At 45.7% G+C, this 25,086-nt stretch overlaps 1 long non-coding RNA gene across 1 annotated transcript; it reads right to left on the bottom strand.

The window, feature by feature from the left end:
• Window positions 1-1,584: 1,584 nt before the first annotated feature.
• Window positions 1,585-11,878, bottom strand: LOC119169148 (uncharacterized). Its single transcript, XR_005109538.2, has 2 exons — window positions 11,431-11,878; window positions 1,585-9,912 (listed from the first exon to the last, which is right to left on the bottom strand). It is a non-coding gene; the product is annotated as an uncharacterized LOC119169148 (long non-coding RNA).
• Window positions 11,879-25,086: the final 13,208 nt, after the last annotated feature.

Here is a 25,086-nt window from a genome sequence, read left to right on the forward strand (position 1 = left end):
TTTGTAATCTAAAATCCAGAAGCGCCGAAAACACTTGTACGAGCACGGTTGGTAGGACTAAACTTTGGTGGAAATCATGGTGGTATAACAGAAGGTTGAAAGTCAAATTGACTGGGGCTCGTCTCAAAGCATGTCGAAAGTGAACGTTTAAGCATATTCGCAGGCACTTTGTTAACCTAAAGGTACTGCTCAAGCAATAGAGTGTGCAAGAATTGCCAGACTTGCATTTCTAGCGTGGCCCCATCAAGTGACAGTTGCGTTCTGCTCTTCCATTGAAACGGGCAATTGCGAATCGGAGCTCATTTATTCCTCGACAACTGCATGCCGATGTTAGATATTTATTGTCACTGTTCGCAGTGACACGTTTAGTCTTCTAAACATTACAACAAAGAAACACATCGTGCATGTGAAACTGAAGTAAGTACGTGCGCAAAATGTAAACTAACTCACGGCCGCGTATTCTACGCTCCACGAAAATTGAAGCGTTGTTGACACCACACAAATTAAAAAAAACGTGCTAGAAAGTGTAATCAGCAGCGTTGGTTTTTTTTTTGCCGCAAAGATATATCTATGCGCATTCAAGAACGAAACACTACAAATAAGTGATTTCACATACTGTAATGTGCTTTTTCATCATGCCACCATCATCCACTAACCTTCCATCACAAAACCGTCATCCACCTTGCTCACCAAGTCCTCCACCAAACACGTTTTTCCTCGCCACCATCAACCGGCACTTTTTACCGTCACCACCATTGGCTCACTACCACCTCCACCATCATCTGCCACCATTTTTTACACTGTAGCCGTCATCAGCCGGCCTTTTCCACCATCACCACCATTGACTCGCCACCACCACCACCATCTGCCATCATTTTTACCACTCTCGCCGTCATCATCCATTATGCCCACTACTGTGTCCACCATATCCACGAATATTTCTACCATAGCCGCCATTTTTTCCACCATATGAACCAACGATTCCAGCATCCATCAACCCAGGATTTCCAACAGGGATACGCGCAGCATATTTATAGCAGCAGTTCCGAGTTGCGCGCTGTCCCGCCAAACCAGTCAAGTTGAAAATATGCCGCATTTTTAAATGCGCATGCAATACTTAGTTGAGTATGTAAGTCATCCGTTGTTGTCCGCGGTGGTGTCCGCGTGCCGGCAGATGTTATCTCTCCGCTCTCACTCCATCTTCCATAGCAACAGCTGCGGGGCCGTGTGCTGTGCACACTTGCTACTAGAGCTGAAAACGAATACGACGTTTCTCGCGGCAGAAAAGCGCCATGTGCGGCGTTCGGTGCTATTGGCTACAAAGTGTTCAACAAAACGAAAACGTTATTCTTTTAACGTTGGGTTCTCCCATGCGAAGCGCCATCGTGGACGCTACGCAATTCATTCGCATTCGCACCCTTTGTGAAGGTGGGGTATTTTTCGGGTCTATTTTATGCATTGTCACTCTAGCTGCTCCCAATCTATTATTGCTTTTCATTGAATACATAATTCAGTTTTAAGGAAACCTGATTAAAAACACAGCGCAAACAACGGCAGGAAGAAAGGAAGAGACAGGACAGAGCGCTGACTTACAACTGATCTTTATTAGGAAATGCGAACAAATATATATCATGGCAGGCAAATAACACGTGTCCACCACAATATCAAAAAATTCGCACAAGCGTCACCATCACCATATCGCTACTGTCTCACCGCACACGTGTTCATCCTACAGATAAGAAGTCCATCTCTTTTTGAGAGAGGGTTACAGATGCCCTACTTACACATTGATCTTTCAGACGTGCAATTTCAGCCGCTTCCATTATCTCCCTAGTTTTTCTTTCTTTGTGCCTGGCTAGGATTTTAGTGTCGCGAAACTGCGGTGTGCACCCACAATCCCTACAATGGATGCCAAGGTGGCCGCTAATAGTATTTTTCACGTTGTACTCGTGCTCCTTCAATCTTGTGTTTACGCACCTTCCTGTTTGGCCCACGTATATCCTTCCACAGGACAGCGGGATCGAATAAACTACATTTTCCGCGCAAAGTATGTAGCTAAATTTATGATTTACTGCGCAGAGCTGCGGCACTCTTGCGGGTTTATTCACTTGCGCACATATGGACAACAGCTTTATCGGCGCAGAGAACAGCACTCTGACGTTGGCATGCTTCCCTATCTTTTTCAAATTGTGTGCGATCCCATGCATATACGGCACAACGGTACACTTTTTATTTCTGTTGCACTCCGATAACGATAGCCGGCCCTGGGTATGCTTTAGCTTTTTTAAAATAGATTCTGCGACAGAAATTAACAGATGTGATGGATAAGCTGCTGCCTTAAGGCGTTCAAGTTGTTTACTGAAGCTCTCTGAAATTAAGTGGCGACAAGACTTCTTTAGGGCATTAGTAAAGTACGTAGTGGCAATAGACCTCTTTACCAATTTAGAATGGCAGGAATCAAAAGGTAGCAATGGTTTACTGGCTCGTGGCTCATACTCCCAGCAAATGTGATCTGTTTCAAATTTAAGCTTTAGATCAAGAAACCTAATGACCTGCCCCACTGGTAATTCATGCGTCAAAACAAGTGGCTGGAAATGCCTAATAAAGATCAGTTGTAAGTCAGCGCTCTGTCCTGTCTCTTCCTTTCTTCCTGCCGTTGTTTGCGCTGTGTTTTTAATCATGTATTTGAACCAACTCGCCCAAGCTTTAACCTTAGCAAGTTTTAAGGAAACCGCTTGACGCATGCTAGAAATGTTCGCCAAGAAGCACACGTAGTCTTCGCGCCGACGTGAATTTGTGCCAAAGAAGTTGAAATGTTTCTCACCAACTTGCCTTACTGTACACGTATCAGATATTTATTTTCTGAAATGAACTTACACACTGAAAGTTCCATTATTGTTATTTTTATGCTGAAGTGAAACGTGGTCACTGACCAAGAATTATGCGCACCATATTGCAAATATCAAAAACTGGTGAATCCGAAGTGCACTTATTGAGCCTCAAAAGGTATGCTCTATGCGAGTTGTGACGGCGTATGAAAAATACTAATAACTACTGCAACAAAGCCAACAGCCCAATATGGGCTAAAATTACATTTAAGTAATGAGAAGTGTTCATTGGGCAATCCTTGACGACAATGCATTCATCGCTGGAGCAATGAACCAAAGTATAACAAGGCTGGGTGAAGATTAGAAGTCCAGATGAAAGCTGTTTTGAATAAACTAGAGCACGAACTCCATCGGTGTACGTTTTTGACCACTGCGACGTCTCCCTTGAGGTGATGTTGAGCTCTGGGGCTTGGCTTCATGAGATCCCGCGCAGGGTGGCGTAAGCGGAATACCCGCAGCGCTTTCTTCTGTGAGAATCAGCAAATGTGACAGGTAAATATTTTGATTGATATGTTGCGTTCAACGTCCCAAAACCACGATAAGATTATGAGAAACGCCGTAGTGCAAGGCTCCGTAAATTGCAACCGCCAGCGGTTGACGTGCGCCGAAACCTAACCACACGGGCCTACAGCAGTTTCGCCTCTATCGAAGTTGCAGCCACCGCAGCCGAGATTGGACCCCGCAACTTGCGGGTCAGCAGCCGAGTACCTTAGCCAGTAGACCACTGCAGCGGGGTGACAGATAAATATCTCAACGAAATAAATATGGTGTAACTAAAACAAGGAACAATAAACACAAGAAAAATGTGGTGCCAGAATTTCATATAGATAATTTGCGGACATAGCCCAAGCACTTGTATTTCCTGTACTGGACAGAAAAGGGCAGTGGGGTTGTGGCTTAAAAAGAAGAGGCCAACGAGTTGCTGATAAAGCTTCTGTTCACGTGCCTTCCTGTGCGTTACTTCTCACTGCCGTACTTTACCATCGGACGACTCTGTGAGCTAGAATGCCTCTTGACATTTAGTGTAGCTGCTGGGTATTTCCAGTCCTCGAACTCCGAAGCCATGACACTTCCCTCCGCACCTACCATGCCTGAAAACTCTGGGCCGAAAAACACTGTCCATGCAAAGCTTGTGGTCTACTGTTCAGGTACGCTTCGCTAGATAAGCTCTGCTACGTCAGCTTCTATCTCTCTGGAGTCGCCAATACATGGTTCCACAATCATGAATCGATGTTTTCTACCTGGGCGGCACTCAAGACTAGACTTAAAGATGTATTCGCACGCTCTGCCGTTCGCAAGCTTCGGGCAGAGCGTCAGCTTCGCACCCGTGCTCAACAGAGAAATGAAAACGTCACCAGCTACATTGAAGATGTAGTGGACCTTTTTGGTCGCATCAATTCTAACATGATCGAAGAGGAGAAGATAAAGATCAGTATGAAGGGCATAGAGGAAAGCGTCTTCCAAATCCTCTTAGTGAAGAACCCTCAAAAGGTGAACTATGTAGAAACTCTTTGCCAAACCTAAGAGGAACTGTGTAAGCTACACTTTTATATGCACCGAGATCTCATATCAAATGGTATGTTCTCGGCGCTAACGGTTTCAAGGCTGCCCCCCCCCCCCTATTCACTCCTCCACCAAGTCAAGCAATTTGTACAAGAAGAAGTCACAGGTCAGCTGTTCCTTCTGCCAGTCACCCAAGCGTCTGAGTCGCTCTTGACTCATGACATCCGGCAGGTAATACAGAAGCAAGTGGCAGATGACGTACCCTGTAAACACGTTTTAGCCTTTTGGGGTGTTTTTGGCTCGTGTTCCAGCGTGAACTCCAAGGGTAATAAGTGAAACGCTTTTCAAAATAAGATTTTCACTCACTAACCCCCTTGTCTGCGGTGTTTTTGCAGGGTATCAGGAGAGTTTTGTTTTCCTCGCTTGGACACCACCGAGCTAAGGGGATACGTAGAACAAGATGGTGACGCCTATTTATGAGAAAGCCTTTCACTTCGAATGTGTTTAGCGGTCAGCCTGCTTTCTTAAACTCATTCATTGCCCCACCACGGTGGTCTAGTGGCTAAGGTACTCGGCTGCTGACCCGCAGGTTGCGGGTTCGCATCCCAGCTAAGGCGGCTGCATTTCCGATAGAGGCGGAAATATTGTTGACCCGTGTGCTCATATTTGGGTGCAGGTTAAAGAACCCCACGTGGTCAAAATTTCCGGAGCCCTCCACTACGATGTCTGTCATATTCATATGGTGGTTTGGGACGTTAAACCCCACATATCAATCAATTAAACTCATTCATAGACAGATATTGCTCGTATTTGATTTAGAATGAATTGATAAAGCTTCGCTTGCTGTGTATCACCGACAAAATAGCTCCATGTTTGATATACACGGCCAAATTGTGTTGGCAGAAGGCCTAACAAGGTTTAATTACGAAGTAAATGGGGTCGAAAGAGACAATTTAGGAGGTAACTTCAGTCCTTTCGAATTCAATTTGGGAGCTTGAATGGAGCGCAGCGGAAGTTTTCTGCTTCTTTTAAGAGCCCTAAAAACACCCATTACACGCGACCAAGAAAAAACTATGACAGGCACGAAATTACAGTTTTGGAGACATTTATTGCTAATATTCATCGCAGGGACACACCAGAAAACGTACATCTAAGCATTCAAGCACAAACATGACATTTGCATACAAGTACGCACGACACAGGAATCAAACTCGTGACCACACGCACTGAAAGCAAACACGATAACGTTTATACCACAGCACCACCACTACCTTGTCTGGTTTATCACGGAGATTTCTATGTACAAATCGGCTACCAACACGTCTGCGATATTTCAAACTTTCGTTCTTGTAGCAGCGGAATGTGGTCAGTGCTTGTGCAAGTCCACTGCCTAAACTGAAGGGTGCCATGCCGGCCATGCTAAACGCCTTCGGCTTCGAACTATTCAGATTGTCGTTTCGTGCCGCTAGAAAAATGGTAAACGTGTGCTCACTTGGGCACTTCTCCATACACCGACAGTGCTTCACTCGCCCGAAATTTGTGAATTCTCCCGGACAAAAGTTATCTACAGATGGCTGAACAAATGTGCCTTCCATGGGCATATGCTGTACAGCTATTTTTGGTATTTGTGCCTCTACCTGCATGCGTCCCATGGCAGCGGCGTGTTCTAAGTTGTTCGAGACCGCCTAGATTCGCAATGTAGATAGATGTCTGGTACTGCCACTGCACAGAATCTTCAACGACGAGAATGAAACACTGAGCAACATCTCTATCATTTCAAGATTCTGACGCGACTGACTATGAGCAGCCGCTGAGAGTGAGCGTGCCATCGTTTGTCGTTCTCGTCTGCCACCAGCACTTTCACCAACGCCGCCGTTTCTCATAGCATATAAAAAATGAAAGTTAGACAAGGAGATGCTCATAAGCGTGCACAGGATTTTTATGCAGCGAGAGAGGGGAGGGGCGATGGTTTTTCGCAGCATCTCTTCTCTCTACTAAGTCAATGTACGAAGCGGACTTCAGACTCCCTCTCTAGGCGATTGCGTGGGATGGTGCCCCCTCCCCCCCCTTGTGTGGACGCACATGCAGGTGCCAAAGTTACAAGGACTCTGTAACACGCCTAAACCTATGCCTTTACTGCACGCGTGCTGTCGGAAGTCAAACGCAGCGGCAGCACCGCCTTATGAGCAGCTGAACGATAATCTATATCCGCAATTAGCACTTATTCGCAACTAGTATTTCATCTCGCCACAAAATGCTTCTCTAACCCAAACTCAATATTCAGTTGATTTAGTACTAGTTAACCACGCAGAATTTTACCAATAAACCTTTATTTTTGAATATTAGACAAATGAATTAAAAGCAACGCCTAAGGCATGCCCCAATATCTGCACAACTACCACAAATTAGCAGTTGACAAGTCTCCCGATAAAAAATGAAGTTATTTCACAAGAACTTCACCCTTGTGAACAACCACGTGTACTTGGCACTCCTGTCGCACAGATGTAGTAGCACGAAATAAAAACAAACGCAGCGTTACAGTCTTTCTCAGCGAAAGAGCTGCTTTTCATTAAACAATTGTTTTTCAATTGGTAGTATACCAAACGCACAGAAGAAGACAGATTAGCTTCTTCGCCATTCAGAATTTCGTAGCCATATTACAGAAACCCCGATGAGGGTAGCAAATAGACAAAAAACGAGAAAATGCTACTTATTGTACCACTGTGTCGTTAGATACATATTACGTTAAACTTCACTCATGGAACATGCCACTTCAGTTATGTTGCGATTGAAGAAGAACCTCCAATGTATGCATAAACAGAGCGAAAACGTTCTGCCTGCTTGCCTGTCACCTATTTATTTTCCACAATAATTCTGAAGAGTAAAACATTGGCTCTGCTTGCTTGGTAATAAAAGCACAAGCCATAATGTTGAGCCACCAGCCATTTCATCAATTCCTATTGCACACCTCAAACGATACAGTGTTTGAAATATTTTATTCGAACCATAACAGCATCAGTTGTCGTGTCAGTGTAAGCACATGTATATTTACATATTTGTATACAATACCTATACCAAAAACAAAACAATAGAAACATACATGGCGCAGCCCAAGCACCATTTATTATTCACCGTAGTATAGCACGACGAAACTAGAGCGAAAAATCTCATCATACACACACTGACATGTGCACTTCACAGTGCACAATTTAAAGAATATAAGCATAATCTAAAGAAATGGGATGTACAAGAAAATTGGTGTCAGTCTACACATGCTGGTTAGCAAATTAGTACAATAAGACTAGCGGTACTTTTATGAAATATGCAACCATCCAGGTAGATATGAAGTTTTTTATTGCATTAGCTTGACCTATGGCATAAAAACTTGTGTGATATGATCAAAAGTCCAGTTTTTTACAGAAAAGTTCAATTGAGACCTGTTGAGCTTGTTGTACATCCACTTACCAAAATTTATAAAAGTGTTGATCCATAAGGGCGAGAGTAGGGGCTAGTTTGTGCATGGTTGACACTCAGGGCGCCCTCAAATTGAATACTAAAAGACACACTTAAACGTCGCGTATGCATCCATATTTAATAGCTGCCAAAAATTGTGTGACCACATGGTGGCACGAAATTTGATGAAGCAAGTTGATGAACCCTGGAACAGCGATTACCCTGATGCCTTCATGCTTTGGCCGAGAGGCTCTTAAAAACCGTCGGCAACACGTAAGAAACGAACGTAGCATTAAAAAAGAAGTCAAAAGAGAGGCCTATTGTTATGCCCTACGTACACAGCATTTCGCACGGACTGAAAAAAATTGCAAGTAGGCATGGCATACCCGTGACTTCACAGCACCTCACAAGTCAATTTCACTTTGTCACCAAGTAAACGGCAACAACCTGAAGAACAACCACACATGTTCTGTCAAACATGTCAGCAAGTTTGTACCATGTGAAAAAAAAATGGTGTATATGGTATTTCTTTGCCATGCGAAAACTGGTACGTTGAGAAAACTGGTAGGTGTCTTGATTTACGTTTAGGCGAGCATGATTACTACTGAAAGCACATCGGTGACCCCGGTGCCATTGTAAGTCAAGTTTCGAAAACACCAATATTTTGTCAAAATACAAAGACACAAAGGAAAGAGAAATCATTGAAGCTTTCATGATGCGCACGCTTGGAGAAAACAAATGTGTTAGTGCACCATCTATTCATTTGTCCTACGATGACTATACTTTTTACATGGATATTTTAGATAGTTAACAAGGCCAGATTTCATGTCGCACAGATTGTTGCTTTCTTTTGATGGGGAGGGCCCAGGCTTACGCTCTTTCTTTTTTTCTTTCCCTTTCACCCTACATATGTTGGTCATATTTTCATCGAAAAAACAGTTGTTAGTTCGCGCTCGTGTGTGTCTTAATTGTGCGTCAGTGTGTCTCTTAGTGTTGAATTCTAGCAAGTCGTGAGTGCCAACTATGCTCAGTCATGCCAACAAAATAACAACATGGCATTCGTATATGGCTTCACACGTTTACTCACACATATGTGGAAAATAACGTAATTTTCTGGAATTGCCTGTGCTTGGGAACTTGTTGGCATTATCACACAGCTGTAATACACCGATGCTTTATTTGCACATAATTAGTCCAGATATCTTTACAATATTTCTATGCTAACCAACATCATCTGCAAGCTAAAAAGTTCGTGTTTAATTCCTCACTTATGGGCCTATGCATATTTACCACATTAAAATTATTCCAAGTACCTGGGCTGCATTGAACTTGAAATTAGGCTATCACAAGGCTAAGATTTAAAATTTCTTTATATAGCAGATGGTGGTTAGCATATTTTGTTCTGGAGCTTGGTACGCGTGAGGTTGAAACTAATTTGACCACAAATATACACAGAGTATAAAGCAGTTAGGACTTCAGTTCATAGTAAAAAAAAGTGTGACAACAAACCAACATACAAACAGAAATGAAGAGAACAGTACTATAAGCTGAAGCTTATTGCATGTATGCTTACTTTAGCCAGGTTTGTACTCATCCTACGATTGCATGATACTTTTAGGTTGTACTTTTTTCGTACTATGTTTGTGTATCTTTTTGTGGTTGGCATCACACTTTCCTTTCTCGTAGCGCATTGTCCTCTGCATTACTTTCTCATTTAACTATAATTTGGGCCTCTTTTACACTCTTTCTTCAACTCTTACTACTCATCAACTCACCCAACTGTCCATCCTAGGAATAAACTTGCTGTATAAAGCCGGTTGCATGTAGTGTCGTTTCTAACAAAGCGAAATTTTTAAATGGGCACGCTATTGGACAGGTTCTATGCAGTGCCATGCATAGCACTCTGTGTTTATCACAAAGCACAGTGAGAGTATTATCAAAAAATGTAAGATGTACAAAATGTTCAAGTTGGTGTACAGTGAGGCACAGGGGAGTATTCTCACAATACACTGTCTTGTACACAAACAGATGGTTGAGCAACTCCTGCTGCTTTCCCATGAATGTCTTCCTGAAAAGGTTACAAAAAGCCCATTAGGCTTCGTGTATGCATAAAAATCAATGTTTTACCATTGACTCACACTTGACAGTACCATTGCAGACTACCTAACAAAACATGAAACAACTGCAAAATTGAGACGCTCTTAAGTAGTTCCTTGTAAACTTTTCACTTAAAAGTACGGAGGGTGAAAATTACATAATGATAAAGAAATTCAAAACATCACAAGTGAAGTCTTGTCCTGTGCGCTATTACTCCAACAGTTTTTGATCTCAGTGTGGTTACCATTGTAGTATAAAGGGATGCAAATGTGAGTAAGATTCATGTTGTTATTAAACCCATTCTCGATGAAGAAAATATGCTTCAGGCCCTTGTCCTTAGATTTATGCGCACATTATAGAGGTTCAGGTAGTCAAAATTTTTGTACCGCCCCACTACAGTGTCACTGATGATCATATGATGGTTTTTCGACCTTAAACAGCAACAATTACACCCTTTTGCAGTGAAACACGTGGAGCACTAGGTTGTCGAACAACCACTGCTATTCTGTTTAGGTCTCTGATTGGGTGACTCGTTATTGATTCATGGAACAAATGAACAGCACACTTGTAATGATGACAAAATATGAGTCTGACACTATAGCAACAGTTTCTACCTTGCCAGCAATTGTCTCAATAGTCAGATTACCATGTATTGATCACAATAACTATGCAACAGATGTAAACAAAATAACCAAGAAGAAAGATCAAGGTGACTAAATAACAAAGTTTAACAGATTCAACTGACTGTTGTCAATGCAATTAAATTAGCCATGTACAAGTGACACATCTCCTAAATGCTATGAACATTCACATTATTCGTGACAAGTTCAAGTGCTAATATGTGGCTAACGAAGTGACAGTACCATGAAATGCACGTGCTTCCTCAAAAACAGAGTGTCACTAACCACATGTCTGTGACATCATATGGTCATGATTATGTCTGTTCAATATAATTTATCTTTCAAGCTAAATCAATGCAGTCTTATGATGCTACCGTACCTTGATATGCAATGTATATTTTTTTTCTCTACGATGCAATCCATGTGAACAATGCAAAATTGTTATTGCAAATTCTTCTTACTAGATCATATTCTGGGCATAAGGAGAGAATAAATAGAAAACAAATATGGCCATAATGCACACTTCATCACATGGCAACACGATAACAGCAGTTGTTTGTTTGTTTGTTTTGCTTGAGTATATACTCCCTGAAAGCACTGTTTGATTCATGCTTTATCGTAACCAAAGAAATTATGTCCCACTAACTTGCCTCATTTAAGGTGCACACGCTTGAATTGGTTGGCTGCGCTAAGCTTCCTAGATATTCACACGAGTTTCAAAATACGCACCAACCATCGTTATGTGAGCTTACTGACTTTGTTTTTTGCTTTTATTGCTCTTTTCACGCAACGCAAAGTGCAAAACGCCCCCTACTGCTGCTCAAGCGACAATAAGGATTCATGAACATAGAAAACATAAGATTACCTACCATTTGTGTTCCTGATTGTGCTGCGAATAAGGCACACTCATAAGCTGCTTCGTTGTACACACCTACCATTTGTGTTCCTGATTGTGCCGCGAACAAGGCGCGCTCATGACCTGCTTCGTTGTTCACACCTACCATTTGTGTTCGTGATTGTGCCGCGAACAAGGCGCACTTATAAGCTGCTTCGTTGTACACAGCGGCATGCTGGCATGCTCGCTTGAGTCACAGGGTCATTGCTACACCATCGCACTCGCATTGCGGCGTGTTGCAATGTTGTCAAACCAAACTTCACGTCCAGCGACGAGAACAAAGTAACGCCGCCGCACGAAACACGCGCACAACACCGCGACTCATAGCCGTGCAACTCAAATGTGTCGCTCAGAGGGCGAAAGTTATCACATGACGGCTTCGCTTCGCTATCACTCACACACGTCGCCTGGGCTGTCTCCTAATCTCCGCTGACATTTCGCAACTCAAACGCTTCTTTTTTTTGCGTGTTCTTTTTTCTTTTTTTTTCTCTACGTGCGTCGCTTCCTCTCTCGCGCGCTGCCGTCGCTACAGTAGTACCGTCGCTGTTGAGAAGACGAAGCAGAGATCGGTCGAAGGGCATGTTTTCTCACTTCATAGCGGTTGCTTGAGAACAGTTCCCTCTTTTTGTTTTTTTTTTGCTTTCTGCGGGTCTCCTCAACACAAGGTTTTATTTCGTGCGTTGATGCACGCCGCGCCTGCCCGATATGTTATCCAAAAGGGTAAACTGAGTGTGTATGCGGTGCCGATCAGCCGCATCGAAGGTCTGGAGGCTCTTCCTTTAGCATTACATTGATTTGATGGTAAAACAACATAGGAGAAGTTATTCTGTGGTAGGAGGGGTGGTTGAGCCCGGACACAACTGTCTGAAGTGTGCCCTCTGCAGCATTCCGTACAACGGATATCATACGACGGTATGAAGAAATGAATAATTGAGTAGCGCGTTGTGAATTCGTTAACCATTCTGACAACTTCGTACTTTCATGTGACAACGCACTTTTTTCCCTTGCACAGCAGAATGCATGCCGGCCAGCACTGAAGACAAATTGCAGAGAGCTCCGGAAAAAACTTAAATAAAACATGCGAGAGGAGGTGGAATGGGAGTTTTTTGGTGGTCTCGTTCGTGACGAATGACGTCAGATTGTGAATTTACCTTCTTTATCCGCCCTTTATTCACGTTATTTCCTAAGGAAGTAAAATTGAGGTCGCAGAATCATATTACGCTATTCTGTTACACCCTATGGGTGCAGAAGTATGACTTAAAGTAATATCACGCCCTTGAAATGCCCAAATTGGCTAGTTTGTGTTTACAGTGTACCTCTTGCTTATCAACCGGCTCCCCTGACAGCTCCTCTCACTCAAGCTACCGCAGGTGCTAGGCCAAGATCAACCTCTCCGACAGTGCCATACGCACGCACCTACGACCACCTTCCCTCCTTCACTTGTACCCTCGGCTGCAAACTACACACCAAGAGCCTAGTGCCCGCCATCGCAGCCTCCTCTCAGGTACGCCAATATGTCGCTCCGCCTGCGGCCCCTGTTTTCAACCTGTGGCGCAACCCTGACATTCGGCCCGTCTGTTTCTCATGCGGCTGCGCTTGTGACGTAGCACGGTTTTGCCGCCGACGTTCATGGTAGTCTTCCGACTCTGTGTGCCGACAAACCTCTGGTCCAGACTATGTCTGCCGCTCTGATACTGGCTCTCAGCACTTTGACGCCGGGCCTGCTGCTTCCCAAACTTTCAGCACACGGCGCTCTTCGTCCCCTCGTCGGCGTTCCCCGTCGCCGCTCATCCGCCGACGTGAAGCTCCCCTTGAGGAAACCTGACAACGCACTTCCAGAAGCAAGAACTGTGCTCTCTACGAATGTTCAAGACCTAATTTATTACTTGCGGATGTAATTGTAGTTTGTGTGGAAGATAATGCTGCTCACGCGCTTGTCGATACAGGAGCAGCGGAAGCGGTATCAGTGATATCTTACACCAGCTTCGTTTTAAGCTCCGCAAATGCGCCACGCCATTTTCAACAGTCCCGCAATGCACCGCCAGCGCCGAGCCGATTGATCTCTTGAGAAAACGACTTCTTCGTGTTTTTATAGACGGCATTCTTTACCACACTGAGTTCATAATTCTGTCTCGATGTTCTCATGCCCTAATATTGGGATGGGACTTCCTGTCACCCCATCGTGCCATTATCGATTGAACCCGCGAAGAATTTTCGCTGTCTCCATTAGGCAGCATTTCAGATAATTTCTCGGCCGCTTCTAGTCGAGCGTTGGTGGCCACGGTCATTACCATTCCACCTTTTTCATTCACTTCTGATTCTATCGCTTCCGCTGCGTTTTCCGAACATACCGTTCTTTTCAAGCCGTCTAAGCTTGCTACTCACCGTCACCACTTGCTAATTCCTTTTGCCTTCCTCACTACCCTACAGGATGTCAGCGCACTTCTTGTTTCCAACATGTCCCCATGCCCTGTCAACCCGCGCTATGCCTTGGTGCCTTGGTCATGCTGATGACCTTGATCCAAGTTTTGTCTATCATGGGCCTGATGACTCCACTCCCCTACAGGTTGACGCTGTGGACGTTGATGTTCTTACTGCGCAGCCGTCATTTGACCTACCCCTTTCTAGATGCATTGACCCCAACCTCACACCCAACCGGCATACTCAGCTAGTCGCGCTCCTCGACCGCTTTCGTACGTTATTCCACCTTCGCAAGGTCACTAAAGCCGCACTTCCACTGTTGTTCACCACATCTACACCGGAGACCACGCGCCATTGCGTCAACAGCCATTGAGCGTCTGCAATCGAGCACCGAGTAATCGACGAGCACGAAGAAGACATGCTCAAACGAGGAGTTATACAACCTTCGTACAATCCCTGAGCCTCTCCTGCAGCGTTTGTAGAAAAGAGAGCCGTAAGGATGTTTACCCGCTTCCTTGTATAGAGGACGCGCCTGACTGCCTCGAAGGCGCAGAATTTGTTTTCGTCCCTCGGCAGTCCCTGACCCTCTCCAGTATAGTGTTCGTAAAAAAAAAAGAAAGATGCCATCATTTGCTTTTGCGTGCACTACAGTTGTCTGAACAATATAACCCGCAAAGATGTTTACCCGCTTACTCGTTTTGACGACGCACCAGATTGCCTCCAAGGCGGAGAATTTTTATCGTCTCTTGATTTAAAATCCGGCTACTGGCAGGTCCCTATTGTTGAAGCAGACCCCCCCAAGACTACCTTCGTCACCACAGATGGCCTATATGAGTTTACCGTCAGTACCTTCGGCCTATGCAATGCAGCTGCCAGACTTGAAAGAATGATGGATTACATCCTGCAGGGGCTGAAGTGGCTAACCGGTCTTTGTTACCTGATGATATCGTGATTTTTTCAACAGACTTTCTCACCTACTTTGACTTGAACGCGCCCAAACAAGAATCGCAAACGCCGGCCTCGAGTGCAATGTGAAGAAATGTCACTTTACTGCTCGGCAGCTGGTCATCGTATAGCCATGCCATGACAAAAGACGGAGCACTCCCTGATCGATTCAAACTACATGCTCTCGCTGATTTCCCACAAACTTAAACCCTGAAACAACCCCACCGCTTTGTCGGGTTATGGTCATACTTTCGACGCTTCATACGCCACTTCACCACCATCCTAGTCCCTTTGGCACACCTTCTTCGTGCTGACCACATTCTTTCGACCTGGTCACCAGATTGCGATACCGCGTTCACAACACTGCTTTTTCTTCTCACCTCTCCTCCGATCCTGCGGTATTTCGACCCAAGTGCACCGACAGAAATACACATGGACGCCAGTGGTGTGGGCCATGGTGCCTTCTTTGCTGAACAAATGCCCGTCTTCGATCAGTACGTTGTCGCTTTCACCATCGCGCTCTTACGAAGGCTGAAATAAACTATTCTGTCACAAATAAGTAATGTTTGATAATGGTTGGGTCATAACTAAATTCTGACCATACCTCTATGGCCGCCCATTCTACGTAATAACGGACCGCCATTCCCTATACTGGCTTTCTTCAGAGCCTTCAAGTAGTCTCACTTGATGAGTGCTTCGGCTCCAAGAATACAACATTCGCGTGCTCTCTATTCCGGCAGAAAACACTCTGACGCAGATGCATTGTCTCGCTCCCCACAAGGTCAGGCGAATTCACCTAATACTCCGCCAGCCGAGTTCTTTCTATCTGCTACCAACATAGTTCTGGAGCAGAAGAAGAACCCATGGATTGTTTCTATGTTCAACATTCTGCAAACGCCATTAACGCCTCCTGCCAGCTGGGCATTGCGTCGCCAAGCACAACACTTCTCCGTCCAGGATGGACTTTTATACCACCGGAATTACCTTACGGCCAAAATGATTGCTCGTCGTTCCTCGGCATCTCCGCTCGGACATTTGTGCAGCGTTTCACGATGGCCTATACTATACAGTGCACGCATGCAGGTGTACCTAATACTTTGAAAAACCTATGCCTTCGCTATTAGTGGCGCGGTATGTGCCACTTCGTCTGTCACTATTTACGCTCCTGTCTCGCGTGTCAACGTCGCAAGGAACTTCCTCACCGTTCAACTGCCTCATTACAATCTCTGCCTTGCCCAACCCATGTATTTGATCGTGTAGGAATCGATCTTTATGCTTATTTAACGAGCACCCCAACGCAATTGATGAGTGATCGCGGCCATCAACCATCTGACACGTTATGCAGAAACTTCACCTTTACCTAGTGCTACTGCACGGGACGTTTCCTCATTTATCCTGTGCCACATCATCCTGCGCCATGGCGCCAAAAGGGAATTACTAAGTGAATGAGCCTGAGTGTTTTTCTCTGACGTCCTTCAATCTCTCGACGAAGAATGTTATGTAATTCACTGTACCACAACTGCATATCACCCACAGACTAATGGAATGACGGAGCGCTTCAATCGAACTATTTGCGACCTGTTGGCCATGTATGTCGTGTCACACCACACCAATTGGGAGCATGTGCTCAAACTTGTCACATGTGCCTATATTACTGCCACGCAGGCCACCACAGGCTTTTCCCCCTTTTTTCTACTTGATAGACATGAGCCATCGTCCACAATGAACGCTATGCTTTCATATAGCGCTGACGCCACGGAACATACACGCCTGCCTGAAGCTGCTCCTGCAAAAGCGTGATGCAAGCTCTCCCGCATGTTGACGTCAGCAACGTCAGAACCACCACCAGGATCCTGCCGTCGCCCATGCATCTTATGACCCCGGCTCGCTAGTATAACTTTGGCATCGTGCCACAAACCCCGGATTGTCACCAAAACTTGTTTTGAAATATCATGGCCCATATCGTGTGGTAAAGCAAACGTCTCCAGTGAATTATATAGTTGAACCCATAAAATCACTTTCGGAAAAGCGCCACCGGCAGCGTGAAATTGAGCACGTCGAACGTTGAGAGCGTTACTATGATCCGCCTCTGTTATGCTACCGATAAGTCACTGGAGCTTCTTTTCTCCCGGGGGAGATAAATGTACTCGACAGAACTCTAAGGCGAAATCACCCGAAAAGGAGTAACGGAGCCCAATGAGCGCGCGCGATGAACGGATAGACCTTTGAGGAGCAACCACAGAGAAAAGCGTGCCGCGTGCAAACCACTTAGTCTCCAAACACGCTGCAAAAGAATGAACCGCTCGGGAATTGCGAGCAGTGCGCAAACCATTGTCAAGGTCACTAGCCATTCTCCTTTTCTCCAGGCTCAGCCTTTCCCTGTATTTTGCTGGCGACGGTTCGCGTTGCTTCGCTCTTGGAGTGCTCGACCACGGCCGTCTAGATTCAACGATCTGGGAATTACTACATGGTTCTTGTGTGTACGCTTGGGTGCGCGTGCGCTGCTATTTTTATGTTTCCCCGCACCCATGAGGTCTGGAGCTGGTCTCTACACGTCACCACGCCACACTGCCTATCTCTGGCTTCAAGATATTCACGACTAACACAAGACAGTAACAGCTGGGAAGGCCAACATGGAAGCCGAGAAGACAGCAGGCCTATCGGATACATTACTTCAGTCACACTCAGGGCAGAAATCAGCGCTTGATTCTTTCGCAAGGTGTTCATCTTTCTTTATTCTACTCTACTTGTCGCGTGTGCGATACGGATCGCGCTTGCCGGCAACGGGCTCAGTCGTAATGTATAGGCACCGTGCGCTGATCAGAGGGAGCTGCGTTGCTGGCACTAGCCCATCCTAAGTCTGCTAACGTTGGCCGTTAGGGGCACGCAGAAAACGGACATGCGCACGCGTCCCCGTGTATACCTTTTGCAATCCGCTCACTCACGTGGGCAGGGAGACGCGGGAATGGTATTCCATTTTGACTGATCCCAACCTAATATTGCGTTTTTTCTCCGCTAGGCACTTTGTTCTGGCGCTGCAGTCACACGGGAAAACTCGACTGCACAATGCCTATTCACCTTTTCATAAACGCCTCTCTGGGCGCCGCCATAGCCCTCGTTGGAATGTGCAAATTGGCGCGTCCCCTCGAAAATACACTGGAAATGCTGCGCCCTTAGCCTTTGTACTCCCACGCACAGCCCATCATGGCGGTGTTTTTTTCCTTCCTGTGAAAAGGCGTATATCGCACGCACAAAATGCATCACGAAGGTCAACTTCGGCGTCTGCAGTTCGCCTGTGCTTTGCGACCGCCTGGAAATTGGCCGCCATTGCCGTCGGCCTCCCGTACACTCGCTCATCGAGTACTCGCCTGTCTTTGCCGCCGCGATGAGCTGCGGGCTGACGATATCGGGCTGAGATCTCTTCGCTGTGTTGGGAGTCATCGAAAACACGTTGCAAGTTCTCGTAAAGAGCTTGGTTGTAGTATGTCGCGCACTGTAAATGCACCAGCACGGGCTGGCAGGGCTTTCGCTAGCGTTGGAACTCACTGAAAACTGGTCGTCATTACAGTTGGCTTTCCCGTCAGTCGGTCGCAAGCGCTCAGAACCGTCCGTTGGCCGCGGTGTCGGACTCGCGTTTGCGCGCTGCACTCGCTCAAGTTTGTGGAAAAGGGCCGCATTACCGTCGATTTCTTTGCCGCTAGCTCCAAACCAGCTCGGCGCTGTTCGTTGCGGCGGCCAAGCGTACGCTCACTCTCCTGTTCGAAGTTCACTTGCGGTTGACACTCCGCGTGCAGTGCCGTGTTTGGTCTCGTGTTCGCTTGCTCGAGCTGAACGACATCGCTCGCTTAAGACTCGCTGACTTGTTAGCGGCACAGTGTTTCGGGTAGTTGTGGCTGCGGCCACCGCTCCTATGCTGTGGGACTACGCGGATCGAAATGAGTCTTTGAGCATGTGTTACATCACGGTGAAATTATTAGCATGTCATATCTCACGTAAGTTTTTATTTCACCTTGCACGTATTTCTCATATGCATTCGTATTCATCCTGTCACGTGTGACTCACTACTTTACATACTTATTGTGCAGCCATAGGCACACACCGTGCTGAAGGCTGTGTCACCTGTCAACCATCTCTTTCGTCAGAGCAGCTTCAGAAGGACTGTATGAGATGTGAAGGCAAAGTTATTTGTGTGTCAAGTTTTACACGCATGTTTTCATACTACATTGCACGTACTTGTCATATGCGTGCATCTTCATCTTCTCCCACGTGTGTCTAACTATTTTTACAATCTTACTGTACGTACAGCTGTGGGAACACAACAGCCAGAAGGATGCGTGCGCTGGTGCCTGCAATGCCTGTCATCTATCACTTCGGTCGGAGGAGCTCCACAAGGAGTAAACAAGATGTGACAACGAGACTGGACTTGTACACTTCACCATAAATTCACTTAAAAGAATGCAGAAACATCATGTGTATAAAAGATCTCTATGTCTCACTTTTGTCTTTCGTTGTTGCCATGACTGCGGAAGCAGTTGCACATAGGTGGCTAACTACTTTTTCGCGTGTTTTTTCTGGGCTATTTGTTGCCCAGTGCTCAGAGAAACAGGCGAAAAGGCTATTAGGCCTGGCGGAAAAATAACTAAAAAAACAGTGTTTGAACTGAGGATAAAACGTTCATCCGATTGGAGTATTTGAGTGGATCAACCGTTCATCCGGCGATGTGCAACTCTAAGGACTAATGCTTGCTGGGTAAAGTGTAAATGTGGGGATTAACAGTTGCCCTTTAAGGTGCAACTGGGACGACTAAATGTTAGTTCTTTAAGCTGAATTGCTCGAGTAACCGTTACTCACTAAGGTGTAAATGTGAAGACTATGCGTTATTCCCTTAAGCTCCTCTGTAAGGACTAACTGTTAGACCCGGTGCCGTTAGTTCTTGAAGAAATCGGTGGTTGTGGCAGCCCCATTAGTACCCGAAAGGACAAACCACACACCCTTTTGATTTAGAGTGAGCAATGGGCAGTTGGAAAATGGCAAAAAGAGAAGAGGTCAACGGGTTGCTCATACAGCTTTTGCTTGGGTCCATTCATGTGTGTTACTTCTCGCTGCCCTAATCTACCATCTTGCGACTGTGTCATCTAGAACACCTTTTAACATTCCAGACATGTGCACAAAGAGAGGTCACAACACGAGTGGGCTGTCATACTCCACAGTCCAAAAACTATCCCACAGCGCTCTCTTTAAAAAAGACATTCCCCCTTGTGCAAGACAAGAAGGACTCTTATGTGTCCATTCTCCTTCTTTTGTACGTGGTATTTTTTATTTTTTGTTTATAAAATACTGTCAACTCTTCATGAATGTTTTTACAGAAGTAGAAAATACAAGCGTTGTACAAGCAAGGTAATACAAGAGCAAATTATCGAAAAATCAAACGCATCAGTAGTAACATCTTTACTTCAAGTATCATGGGAATTTAATGTACTTGACATATAAACATATATATAACACAAGGCCTACAAATTAAGACTCACGACAATAAAACGGAACCTGGAAGCTTTTACCCGTATTCAAGTAGTTAAGGCAGAATTCGGAGACGCCATCACGAGATTTTCAATACTTTCTAGAAATATTTGAAGTGTTGGCTGCGCTACAGTGTTTGAATGCAGCGCATTCTATTCTCCTATTACGCACGGAAACATATAAAACGGAAGGCATTGTTGCGTCCCGCTGCCAGTGACGTGTTCGAGACGAGCGTGCTGTCGCCACAACTCGGTTCCGCGAATGCGGCGACTGTTACTAGAAGCTGACTATGGTGTCGCGATATGGGCGCGTTGGCACCATAACTAAGCCCACGGAATGCGGTGGCTGTTTCGGGAAGCGGAAGAGTCGACTTGACAGAACAGAGCAATCGTGCCCTTCAAGCTGAGGGGGAGTCGGGCTCCGTGTTGACGATTCACACCCCTTGATCCCCTCTCTTACTGCGAGCTCGCCTGCCTTTCGTGAAATGGATCGAGGTACCGAGAGAGAGGTAGAAAGGCGGAAACAACGGGGGTAAAAAAGGTGGAGGGGGACGAGAGACGAGAGAAGCCCGAAGAAGCCAAAATGGCGGGCGCCGGATCAACGGGGACCAGTAAACGTTTTCTCTAAGTGTAAATAAATCCCTTTTTCAAGTTTCCTGAATGGAAGTCCTGCTTTCATCAGTGGCATGATCTTGGTCATCCCACTCAATATACCCACAACGCTACAACGTTGTTAATACAAAAGCATTATATTAACATTTGGGTTGTTTTTCGCGCAGCATTCCTTTTTCATTTTAACGGCAAAGGCTGGGGCATTAGTTAAAGTGGCCATTCAACAATTTGTAAAAAATTTTATTTGGTGTATATTTGCTCCATCGCGGAGCGTAAGCAGCTCTGATCTGTACAGAAGTTTGGAGGTGGAATCTGTTCGCCTAAAGTGGTTAAAGATAAATTCTATCGCTTTGTGCTCTGCACGTACTCAAGCATATCTATGTCACAATTTGTCGAAGGAAACCACACTATATTCGCGTATATCAACATCGGTCTTCTAAAAGTAATGTATGATAAGCGTTTCGCATTGGTGGTATGGTGACGTAACGACCGCTTCAGAAAAAACAACTTGTTCATTGCCTTCTCTGTCACCTCTTGTACAGGCGCCGTCCATCTAGGGTCAGATGATATAAAACGCCCAAAATATTTGTACTGAGTTACTGGGCGAAGGGCAACACCGTCGAGGAAGTCTGGAAATAATAGTCCGATTTTCTTTTTGGTTATGTTTATCACGACCTTTCTTTTTTCAGAATTGATGACCATCTGCAAGTCTCGGCATCACTGGGCTACGTTGTTTAAAGAATTGTTAAGGGCGACCTGATCGGCAATGTCTTTGATTTTAACAATGTCAACTACGAATAGGAGGAACAGATCCCTGCGGCACGCCTCGAACGACCTTGTTGATTGATTTGTGGGGTTTAACGTCCCAAAACCACCATTTGATTATGAGAGACGCCGTAGTGGAGGACTCCGGAAATTTTGACCACCTGGGGTTCTTTAACGTGCACCCAAATCTGAGTACACAGGCCTACAACATTTCCGCCTCCATCGGAAATGCAGCCGCCGCAGCCGGGAATCGAACCCACGACCTGCGGGTCAGCAGCCGAGTGCCTTAGCCACTAGACCACCGCGGCGGGGCTCGAACGACCTTGTCAAAGGACCTTGAATTATGCCCATTATAGTGCACGAATCGGTAGCAATGTGAAAGGTAATCACTAATATATTCATGTATCAAACTGTTGCATAGTTTTTTATGACCTTAGTGATGAGTTTAGAGCGAGACACATGGTCGAAGACCTTATAGAAGTCTACAAAAAAATTGCGCCAGTTTGCGAGTGTTCGCTTAATGCAGACTGTCTCAGGTCCCATTAATTAGAGAGGCGATCACCGGGCTAATTCCAAGGGCTGAAGTATCGGCCTCCCGAACCGCACCACGAAAGCGTGGACAATTTAGAAGTGGTCCTATGTGGCGCGCCAGCGGACGCCGGCTGTGGCCCAAAGAACAAGTCAGAGCCGAGAGTTGATAAACAGAACAAAATTATATTCACAATTATGGCAGAATAAATCGATACAAATATATGCACACTCGACAATTGATGAATTCGATATGTCACCAATCAAACAACGTACCGTCCAGTACAATCAGCCGCACTCGAAACAGACACGAACAACAATACGCACTACAATGCGGACGCATGCATCGAACAACCAAGATACTTAAAGTATAAAGAGTTTGAAAACTTATTCAGTCCAAAGTCCTTTGAACAAAAGTCTGAAAGATACTCTTCCGAAAATCACTCATTCGAAGTCCAGCGCTATTGTCGCTCTGCTGCCCCTGAAGTTTCGCTTCCAGGAAACCTCGCGTCTTCAATTGGCCGCTCTCCAAGCACCAAACTTTTTCGCCGGTAACACGTCGGCTTCTCACGCGCAGCTGTTTCCATGCGTCTTCGCTCGCTGGCGGTAGACACACACTCTTGCCTGTTCCACGAGTCTTCACCCCTCAGGTGGAAATCCTCTTCTTCTCTTCCTTTGTCACTGAGGACAAAAGGCTTCGCCGACAAGGCGGAACACCCTACGCACTTTGGCGTGAAATTCCTTCTTCTCCTGATCTCCCATCTCTGCAGCTCGGTTAAATACCCTTCGCGCTAGATTCCAGAAAATTCTCATCGTTTTCGTCAGCGCTATGCACTGCCGAGGCTGAGGAAAGAGCGAGACGTTTCGAGGGCCGTCCGCGACAGATGACACAACTCGGCATCACCACGCCCCTTTCCCTGGAGAACCTTCCAGGGCTTGCTCGGCCGCCGATGCGAGGAGTTTAGTCGGCGAGACTACGCTTCCGAGAGGGGAGGGACGGCGCACCCTGGGAGCCTTTGGATAATTATTTTCTTCTTTATAGTTGTCTTTGAGGCGCCTCTCTGTGCTTGGTTTTCGTTGCTGTCGCTAGAATTTGGTGGCGCGCGCTTTTTCAGGGCTCTCGTTTCTGACACTGCCCTTCAATTTAAGAATATTATCAAATAATATTCAAAACCACACAAACGAGTGCGAACAGTCACCACACACTTAAAGACTGTAATATAGTCCATCCCTCATGGCACGTCACAATCACAATAGAACACTAAATACAATTGCACGTTGCAGTTCAAGCTCACAACACATGAAATATAACCACAGGTACATGATTACAACACTCCATCACGCATTTCAAACAATAAAAATGTACAAGAGTATGTCTTTACAACAATTGTGCAATCCTATACATCACGTCACAGCAACAAACAGTTCGACACTTGTGACACAGGATAACACAATAACAACACACCCTATTGCGTTCAACGCTGTCAGACCCTTCCAAAAGATTCAAACTCGGCTAAGGTAGTCGGCACCAACGTTCTCACTTCCCTTGATGTGCTCGACTCGGAATTGATACTCTTGCAGAAGCAAGCTCCACCTCAGCACTCTGCTGTTGAGCAGTTTAGCCTGTTTCATGAATTTGAGTGGCTGGTGGTCAGTTTGAACCAAGAAAGGCACTCCGTAGAGATACATATTAAGCTTCTGTATCCCCCACTCTAGGGCTAGACATTCTCTTTCGATAGTGATGTAGGATGCCTCCCGGGGAAGTAGTTTGCGACTGGCGTATGCTATAGGATGGAGGGTTCCTTCGTGTGACTGCAAGAGCACAGACCTGAGGCTGGTGTTGGAAGCGTCGGGGCGGAGGATGAATTCCTTGGTTAACTCTAGGAGGCGGAGCACCGGAGGGTTCGAGATGCATTCCCTGAGTCTCGCAAATGCTTTCTCGTGTGTCGTCGTCTAGTTTACTAAGTTACTTTCGCCCTTCTTGTTCAGTTCTAAGAGGGGCGCTGATCTCGGCATAATTTTGAATAAACTCCCGGTAGTAGCGCTGATCAACCCGAGAAAAGCGCGTACTTGTCGCTTCGTCTTTGGGGCTGGTGCAGCTTGGATTTTGTCGAGAGTTTTGCCCAGTGGAGCAAGCATATTTTGTCCAATGTGATGACCAAGGAAATCAATCTCATTCATTCCCAACTCACACTTGCTCGGTCTACGGTCAACCCGGCAGCCTGAATTCGAGCGAAGAGTTGTCTGAGAGTGTATAGGTGTTCCTCACAGGTCGTGCTTGTTATGAGTACGTCGTCGTAGTAATGTTCCATGCCCGGGTTTCCGTCAGTGACTAGTCGCATCAGCCGGGTGAACACGGCGGTTGCCGTTTTGATCCCGAAGGGCATGTAGAAAAAATGGTAGAGACTGGATTTTGTCGAAAACGCAGTCTTAGGTTTTGACTGCTGGGAGACTGTAATTTGCCAGTAGCCTTTAACAAAATCTAACTTAGAGAAGTATTATTTGTTTGTGGCACTGGCTAAAACGGCATCTGCTCTAGGCATGGGCTCTGCATCTGCTATTATGACGTTATTCAGGCGCCAGAAATTGACTACAAACCACTTGGTTTTGTTCGGTTTGTCCACAAGCATCACTAGCGAATTATAGGGCGATTTCGAGACTTCAATTATGCCCAGTGTTTTCATTTGCTGTACCTTGGCCTCGATGTCTTTAGTCGCAGCAAAAGGTAACGGGTACTGTTTGACGTTAACTGGGGACTCCGTCGTTGACTCGAGGTGGCACTCCACCCAATCTGTCTTGCCCGGGACATTAGAAAATATTGTAGAGTGCGCTACCAAGTTTTC

Source organism: Rhipicephalus microplus, chromosome 2 (assembly GCF_043290135.1).
Source record: "Rhipicephalus microplus isolate Deutch F79 chromosome 2, USDA_Rmic, whole genome shotgun sequence".
Lineage (NCBI taxonomy): Eukaryota > Metazoa > Arthropoda > Arachnida > Ixodida > Ixodidae > Rhipicephalus > Rhipicephalus microplus.